The sequence below is a fragment of the Sceloporus occidentalis genome, unplaced genomic scaffold (assembly GCF_023333645.1).
Source record: "Sceloporus occidentalis isolate IW3139 unplaced genomic scaffold, rSceOcc1.0.p SCAF_16, whole genome shotgun sequence".
In the NCBI taxonomy this organism is placed as follows: domain Eukaryota; kingdom Metazoa; phylum Chordata; class Lepidosauria; order Squamata; family Phrynosomatidae; genus Sceloporus; species Sceloporus occidentalis.
The window spans coordinates 10,182,341-10,192,152 of record NW_028316996.1 but is presented as its reverse complement, the minus strand read 5'-3'; the positions used below and the strand labels follow the sequence as shown (position 1 = coordinate 10,192,152).

Genomic DNA, 9,812 nt, shown 5'->3' with positions numbered 1-9,812 from the left:
TAAAGTGGAACACTATAGAGCATATGACTGGAATTAGTGTTCCCTTTCCCCATTTTTGTCATCCTGAACAGTCATTCCATCAAAATGTTTTTGTTTTTTTGTGTTAATGAACATACATATTTCTATACTTGAGAAGGCCTGAGTTGTGGGGAAAGGAACAGTCAAAGAAAGCCTGAGAAAGGAAAAAAAATGTTCATTTAATTAATTTACAATAATTTACAGCAGTGTAGTTTGTAAAAAAATTGCATGAAGCGAAAGCCCTATCTCTCCTTGAGAGCGGAAAAAATAATATATAAATTGTGTGGATACAATAAATAGCAAAAATGGAAATTGCGATTGGTAAAAAAAATTGCGCAAAAAGCTTTGGACAGTAGGGTGGGAAAAACCCTGGCCATGAAGGTCATAGAGTGCAGCAAAGTTGGTTAAGTTGAAGCATTCAACTTTTTTGCAGTTTTAGTGAGTTTGTGTACGCAGCTTAGTGCTGGGCGAGATCACCACTATGCATGGACATCAATAACTCACTATGACATCATAGTATCATAAGCTTCTACAGTCATCCCATTTGCTACTTGATTTTTGTGAGAGGGAGCTGTTGCGGTGGCAGACTTGATTAGTTGTGGAAGCTTTTCCCCAGTGCGATGGATTATATAGATCCTGAGTGCTTATCAGTTATTGATCCTGCTTGGGAGGTGCTGGACCCAAACCCCAACCTCCAGGAATTGTTCATGTCACTTAATCACAAGTTTTTCAAGGGAAAGTTGATGTGGGTGGAAGTAAAATGGAGCCACAGGATGACACAAAAAGCCGGGCTTTGTCGCTACAAGATAAATGAAGACCTGTGCACTATTTATATCAGCAAGCCACTACTAAGCTTGAGATCAAGGAAAGATCTTGTTGAGGTCCTTCTCCACGAAATGATTCACGCTTACCTGTGTGTGACACACAAATACAAAGATGAAGGAGACCACGGTCCGGAGTTCTGCAAACACATGGAGCGCATAAACAACATCACTGGCGCCAACATTTCCATCTACCACAATTTCCATGCAGAGGTTGCTAAATGCAGAAAGCACTGGTGGCTCTGTGATGGACCCTGCAGGGCTTGGGGGCCAAGGTTTGGCTTCATAAGGCGGGCAATGAATCGGGCACCCTCTGCTCGGGAACGTTGGTGGTCACACCATCAGCTTACCTGTGGGGGGACATTTATTAAAGTGAATGAGCCCAAAAAATACGTTCAAAAAGGGAGGAAGAGGAGTTTCAGTTCACCAACCGCCACTCCAAATGACAACAGTGGCCATGAACTGCCCAGCAAGAGGGCCAGAATGGACAAATAATTCATTGCTATGTGATAACATCTATACATACTGATCAGCACATGGTTCTCGTGCTACTTAGTTACTTGGAGTTCTTGATTGTATTATATACCAATAAAATTGTTTAAAACCCAAGTGAACATTTCTATTGAATTCCTTACTATAGATATATAGATATATAGATAAGTGCATAAAGACAGGCATCTTTAATAATTTTGGGCTCACCAAACATTCTCAGCGCTAAGGAAAGATGAACAGGTGGTATTGGGTCAATTTAGGTCCAAAAGAGAGACACTTGGGAGGTATGATTTATGTGATACGTTATTTGGCATAAATCATCACATTTCCAAAATTGCACAACATTTTATTTTCAGTTCTGCAAGGGAAACATCTATCTGACAAAATTATATCTACAGGAATAAAACACACTTTCATACCTAAAACCACAACTCAAACGCAATTGAGCTCGCTGCAAGTCATCACAGCAATTTTGTCTGGGAAGTTCATGCATAGCTGTTTGGGTATCGTTAATTGACAAGCAGCTCTCGTAGCCCAGCAACAAAGTTAATTCGCGTTTCAAAGAAGTTTGTCCCAGCCGCCTTCCTTTAGCTCAAGCCCAGTTTACGGTGCTACATGACCAGAACGGCGCGGTGAGGCTATAAGCAAAGCTGCTGAAGCGAGTTTGCTGGTAAAGGTTGCTCGGTATAGAGCAAGAAGTGGCTGATGGGAATTAAATTAACTTGGCAGACCTCTTATGGCTTCTAGTACGTTGGACAAACTCGTCAATCAATAACCTGTTTTATAATAACGTCAGAATGTCATATCATACGATTAATTTAAGCTGTGTTTGGAGTTGTCATTGAGTCTCCACATACCTCTAAAGAAAAGAGCCATGAACTGTGAGGACCGTATTTACTCGATTATAAGATGACCCCCCAAATTTTAATATTAATTTAGGGGAGGGGGGAAGCCTGAATATAAGACTATCATATAAGAAAAACATTTTAATAGTAAATATTCACATGTAAACCATTTTTTCATATTTAATAAAAACTGATTGAGAAGAATGCATTTCTTGTTTTTCTTTCATTTTATTTGCCAACCTGCCCCCCAGTTATGCACATCTGACTTCAGGCTTGTCACTCTGCCCCCCCCCCCCGATATGCCTTATACCCCCTATATGTCACTCTGCCCCATATATGCATTATAACCACTCCAGATATGCCATAACCCCCCCACATGCCTTAAACCCCCTATATGCCACTCTGCCCTCAGATATGCCTTATACCCCCTATATGCATTATACCCCCCATTATGCCACTGTGACTCCAGATATGCTTTATGACCACCTTATATGCCACTCTGTCCCCAGATGTTCCTTATACCTCCTATATGTCACTCTGCCTCCATATATGTCTTATGCCCCCCCCCAGATAACCTACTACCCCTAGATATGCCTTAAACCCCCTATATGCCACTCTGCCCTCAGATATGCCTGTTGACCCCTCAATATGACTTATATCCGCCAATATGTCACTGAGACCCCAGATATGGCTTGTCTGACCACCATGCTTTTAACCTTATGGTGTGAAGAGTGTATACTGAAGGAATAGTTTATTTTACATTCATTTTTATTTTAAACTTGGAAATATATTAATTTGATCATTTAGTGAAGCATGGCACCTTTGAAAATGGTTACGTGAACACAAATCAGTAAACTGTATTGTAGTTACTAGTCTTTGATATGTTTTCAGGGTCCGGGCAAGCCGAATCCCAGTTAGCTTTTATCCCTGTGTTAATAATCCCAAACTGAAAAAGTGAGCTCCATTACAGAAACACTGCACATGGGAGGCTTGTGTGCGGGGCCCTTTGGTAAATTTTGGATAATATGAAATTATCAAATGTTAACAATTCCATGTGTAAAAAAATAAATAAAAAAAAAATTGTAATTTTCAAATAAAGAAAACATTTCCCAATCTAAGATTCGCAGCCAAGTGTAATGAAATCAATAATGCAATCTCTATGCATTAACTGTATTAAAATATATCGGCAATAGTTTGTGGAAAATTCCTAAACTGGGTTAAGATAAAAGAAACAATTACCGGTAATACTATTTAGATTTACTCATTGACAACGTCGGTTTGTATACTCGCACAAATTTAAAACAAAACAGTTGAAAACACTCAGTCTAAAACAGCAGCTGAAAAATCCTGCCCGTTTACTCCATTTCTGTATCGCAAGGGTGTCCAACCTGCGGCCCTCCAGCTGCTGCAGGACTACATCTCCCATACTCCTCTGCCAGCCATTGAGCTGAAAGAGCATTATGGGAGATGTGGCCCTCCAGCTGCTGCAGGGCTACAGGTTAGTGATGGGAAGTTCGGATCATTAAAGTGAATCGGATCATTTCGATTCGTTCACTGAAATGATCCGATTCATGATCCGAATCTTCGGATCACTCAGTGTGACTCACAGGAGTTACCGTTTTCCAGTAACTCCGTGCAGGCACACTAATGATTGGCCCCGCCCCTTTCATTATGAATCCTCCCCCCTGCCTCCAGTGATGTCAATGAAGGCAGAGAGTCGTTCAAAGATTCGGATCTTACAGGGATCCGAATCTTACAGTGATCTTAAGATCCGGATCTTTGAACGACTCTCTGCCTTCATTGGGGTTCGAATCAGTCAGATAATATCACCATACTGTTATAAATAATACATTAATAATCACTGCCCCCAGGATTTACATTCCCCTTTACCTGCAACTGCACCTTAAGCTAACTTTATTAAATTAATTAAATTAACCCTCACCATTAAATTAACCCTAAACACCCCATCAACCATGTCTGCCCCTAAAATTAACCCTTAACACCCCATCAACCATGACTGCCCCGCACCGGTGCGGGGAACTCTGATCTCTGACAGCCGGGGAAGGTATCCGCGACGGACGCAGACAAACCCCCGCTGCCAACTCCACCTCCTTCTGGCTGCAGTGGAAGGAGACGTCAACCCGCTGCCTCGGCAATACAGCAGGAAATTGGAAGCACCGGTAAGTGTGTGTGTGTGTGTGTGTGTTAAATGGGGGCATAGGGCATTTCTGGAATGCCTTTTACCCCTATTTACCACTCTGGCACTTAGGGGTTTAAAAGGCATATTATGGGGCAGAGTGGCATATAGGGAGGTATAAGGCATTTCAGGAGGCAGAGTGGCGTTAAGGGGGCATTTAATAGAGCACTCTGCCTCCTGAAATGCCTTATACCTCCCTATATGCCACTCTGCCCTATAATATGCCTTTTAACCCCCTAAATGCCAGAGTGGCATATAGGGGTATAAGGCATTTCTGGAGGCAGAGTGCTCTATACAATGCCTTTTAACTCCCTTAATGCCACTCTGCCTCCTGGAATGCCTTATACCTCCCTATATGCCACTCTGCCCCATAATATGCATTTTAACCCCCTAAATGCCAGAATGGGATATAGGGGTAAAAGGCATTTCTGGAGGCAGAGTGGCGCATAGGGGGTCAAAAGGCATGCCATGGGGCACAGTGGCATATAGAGGGTTAAAAGGCATATCATGGGCCACAGTGCCATATTGGTGTGGCAAGCCTGGGGGCAGATGTGCGTAACTGGGGGACAGGTTGGAAAATACAAGGAAATAAAAACAAAAAAAATATTTTTCTCAATCATAGCTTTTATTTAATAAAATAGTTTACATGAATTAACATTTACTGGTAAAACTTTTTTCCTTTAGGTTCGTCTTATATTCAGGCTTTTTCTTTTTTTCCAAAGTTAATATTCAGATTTTGGGGGGTCGTCTTATAATCAGGGTCGTCTTATAATCGAGCAAATACGGTACTGCTAGCTACCTTGTTTTACATATTGCTTAATTATCATTGCTGCTTAGAAGCCTATATAAAATATTGTCAAAGTGGTTTTTATTACATGTTTTATAGTAATAAACAGTGCCGACCAGAGTAAGCTTTTTGACTTACTGTACCCATGTATTAAAATATGAGGTTTAAAGTTCATCATAAAATTCGGAAGCCATGATGGTTCTTAAGTTTAATTTCTCATATACATTTATATAGAGAGAAGAAATCTATATACAATCAATGTGTATTTAACAATTTATAAAGCCAACTCATTAAAAATTATACTGGCTGCATAGCACATTTGACATTATTGCCATTTCATTAAAGAAAGGAAAACAAACGGATTTACAGAATTTGGCCACTCTGGACACCAACTTGTGTGCAGTTATCGGACTTTTCAAAACATATCAAATACTTTTAAGATGAATAAAATTTGAAGGTATACATTTTTAGCACTGTTTCAATACAACACTGATATTTTAAAAATTAAAACAATTCTAATAAAGAATATTAATAAAGTGGAACACTATAGAGCATATGACTGGAATTAGTGTTCCCTTTCCCCATTTTTGTCATCCTGAACAGTCATTCCATCAAAATGTTTTTGTTTTTTTGTGTTAATGAACATACATATTTCTATACTTGAGAAGGCCTGAGTTGTGGGGAAAGGAACAGTCAAAGAAAGCCTGAGAAAGGAAAAAAAATGTTCATTTAATTAATTTACAATAATTTACAGCAGTGTAGTTTGTAAAAAAATTGCATGAAGCGAAAGCCCTATCTCTCCTTGAGAGCGGAAAAAATAATACATAAATTGTGTGGATACAATAAATAGCAAAAATGGAAATTGCGATTGGTAAAAAAAATTGCGCAAAAAGCTTTGGACAGTGGGGTGGGAAAAACCCTGGCCATGAAGGTCATAGAGTGCAGCAAAGTTGGTTAAGTTGAAGCATTCAACTTTTTTGCAGTTTTAGTGAGTTTGTGTACGCAGCTTAGTGCTGGGCGAGATCACCACTATGCATGGACATCAATAACTCACTATGACATCATAGTATCATAAGCTTCTACAGTCATCCCATTTGCTACTTGATTTTTGTGAGAGGGAGCTGTTGCGGTGGCAGACTTGATTAGTTGTGGAAGCTTTTCCCCAGTGCGATGGATTATATAGATCCTGAGTGCTTATCAGTTATTGATCCTGCTTGGGAGGTGCTGGACCCAAACCCCAACCTCCAGGAATTGTTCATGTCACTTAATCACAAGTTTTTCAAGGGAAAGTTGATGTGGGTGGAAGTAAAATGGAGCCACAGGATGACACAAAAAGCCGGGCTTTGTCGCTACAAGATAAATGAAGACCTGTGCACTATTTATATCAGCAAGCCACTACTAAGCTTGAGATCAAGGAAAGATCTTGTTGAGGTCCTTCTCCACGAAATGATTCACGCTTACCTGTGTGTGACACACAAATACAAAGATGAAGGAGACCACGGTCCGGAGTTCTGCAAACACATGGAGCGCATAAACAACATCACTGGCGCCAACATTTCCATCTACCACAATTTCCATGCAGAGGTTGCTAAATGCAGAAAGCACTGGTGGCTCTGTGATGGACCCTGCAGGGCTTGGGGGCCAAGGTTTGGCTTCATAAGGCGGGCAATGAATCGGGCACCCTCTGCTCGGGAACGTTGGTGGTCACACCATCAGCTTACCTGTGGGGGGACATTTATTAAAGTGAATGAGCCCAAAAAATACGTTCAAAAAGGGAGGAAGAGGAGTTTCAGTTCACCAACCGCCACTCCAAATGACAACAGTGGCCATGAACTGCCCAGCAAGAGGGCCAGAATGGACAAATAATTCATTGCTATGTGATAACATCTATACATACTGATCAGCACATGGTTCTCGTGCTACTTAGTTACTTGGAGTTCTTGATTGTATTATATACCAATAAAATTGTTTAAAACCCAAGTGAACATTTCTATTGAATTCCTTACTATAGATATATAGATATATAGATAAGTGCATAAAGACAGGCATCTTTAATAATTTTGGGCTCACCAAACATTCTCAGCGCTAAGGAAAGATGAACAGGTGGTATTGGGTCAATTTAGGTCCAAAAGAGAGACACTTGGGAGGTATGATTTATGTGATACGTTATTTGGCATAAATCATCACATTTCCAAAATTGCACAACATTTTATTTTCAGTTCTGCAAGGGAAACATCTATCTGACAAAATTATATCTACAGGAATAAAACACACTTTCATACCTAAAACCACAGCTCAAACGCAATTGAGCTCGCTGCAAGTCATCACAGCAATGCCGTCTGGGAAGTTCATGCATAGCTGTTTGGGTATCGTTAATTGACAAGCAGCTCTCGTAGCCCAGCAACAAAGTTAATTCGCGTTTCAAAGAAGTTTGTCCCAGCCGCCTTCCTTTAGCTCAAGCCCAGTTTACGGTGCTACATGACCAGAACGGCGCGGTGAGGCTATAAGCAAAGCTGCTGAAGCGAGTTTGCTGGTAAAGGTTGCTCGGTATAGAGCAAGAAGTGGCTGATGGGAATTAAATTAACTTGGCAGACCTCTTATGGCTTCTAGTACGTTGGACAAACTCGTCAATCAATAACCTGTTTTATAATAACGTCAGAATGTCATATCATACGATTAATTTAAGCTGTGTTTGGAGTTGTCATTGAGTCTCCACATACCTCTAAAGAAAAGAGCCATGAACTGTGAGGACCGTATTTACTCGATTATAAGATGACCCCCCAAATTTTAATATTAATTTAGGGGAGGGGGGAAGCCTGAATATAAGACTATCATATAAGAAAAACATTTTAATAGTAAATATTCACATGTAAACCATTTTTTCATATTTAATAAAAACTGATTGAGAAGAATGCATTTCTTGTTTTTCTTTCATTTTATTTGCCAACCTGCCCCCCAGTTATGCACATCTGACTTCAGGCTTGTCACTCTGCCCCCCCCCCCCGATATGCCTTATACCCCCTATATGTCACTCTGCCCCATATATGCATTATAACCACTCCAGATATGCCATAACCCCCCCACATGCCTTAAACCCCCTATATGCCACTCTGCCCTCAGATATGCCTTATACCCCCTATATGCATTATACCCCCCATTATGCCACTGTGACTCCAGATATGCTTTATGACCACCTTATATGCCACTCTGTCCCCAGATGTTCCTTATACCTCCTATATGTCACTCTGCCTCCATATATGTCTTATGCCCCCCCCAGATAACCTACTACCCCTAGATATGCCTTAAACCCCCTATATGCCACTCTGCCCTCAGATATGCCTGTTGACCCCTCAATATGACTTATATCCGCCAATATGTCACTGAGACCCCAGATATGGCTTGTCTGACCACCATGCTTTTAACCTTATGGTGTGAAGAGTGTATACTGAAGGAATAGTTTATTTTACATTCATTTTTATTTTAAACTTGGAAATATATTAATTTGATCATTTAGTGAAGCATGGCACCTTTGAAAATGGTTACGTGAACACAAATCAGTAAACTGTATTGTAGTTACTAGTCTTTGATATGTTTTCAGGGTCCGGGCAAGCCGAATCCCAGTTAGCTTTTATCCCTGTGTTAATAATCCCAAACTGAAAAAGTGAGCTCCATTACAGAAACACTGCACATGGGAGGCTTGTGTGCGGGGCCCTTTGGTAAATTTTGGATAATATGAAATTATCAAATGTTAACAATTCCATGTGTAAAAAAATAAATAAAAAAAAAATTGTAATTTTCAAATAAAGAAAACATTTCCCAATCTAAGATTCGCAGCCAAGTGTAATGAAATCAATAATGCAATCTCTATGCATTAACTGTATTAAAATATATCGGCAATAGTTTGTGGAAAATTCCTAAACTGGGTTAAGATAAAAGAAACAATTACCGGTAATACTATTTAGATTTACTCATTGACAACGTCGGTTTGTATACTCGCACAAATTTAAAACAAAACAGTTGAAAACACTCAGTCTAAAACAGCAGCTGAAAAATCCTGCCCGTTTACTCCATTTCTGTATCGCAAGGGTGTCCAACCTGCGGCCCTCCAGCTGCTGCAGGACTACATCTCCCATACTCCTCTGCCAGCCATTGAGCTGAAAGAGCATTATGGGAGATGTGGCCCTCCAGCTGCTGCAGGGCTACAGGTTAGTGATGGGAAGTTCGGATCATTAAAGTGAATCGGATCATTTCGATTCGTTCACTGAAATGATCCGATTCATGATCCGAATCTTCGGATCACTCAGTGTGACTCACAGGAGTTACCGTTTTCCAGTAACTCCGTGCAGGCACACTAATGATTGGCCCCGCCCCTTTCATTATGAATCCTCCCCCCTGCCTCCAGTGATGTCAATGAAGGCAGAGAGTCGTTCAAAGATTCGGATCTTACAGGGATCCGAATCTTACAGTGATCTTAAGATCCGGATCTTTGAACGACTCTCTGCCTTCATTGGGGTTCGAATCAGTCAGATAATATCACCATACTGTTATAAATAATACATTAATAATCACTGCCCCCAGGATTTACATTCCCCTTTACCTGCAACTGCACCTTAAGCTAACTTTATTAAATTAATTAAATTAACCCTCACCAT

At 40.5% G+C, this 9,812-nt stretch overlaps 2 pseudogenes; both read left to right on the top strand.

Moving 5' to 3' along the window:
• The first annotated feature begins 638 nt into the window (after window positions 1–638).
• Window positions 639–1,334, top strand: LOC149303015 (DNA-dependent metalloprotease SPRTN pseudogene; annotated as a pseudogene).
• Window positions 1,335–6,330: 4,996 nt separating this feature from the next.
• Window positions 6,331–7,026, top strand: LOC149303014 (DNA-dependent metalloprotease SPRTN pseudogene; annotated as a pseudogene).
• Window positions 7,027–9,812: the final 2,786 nt, after the last annotated feature.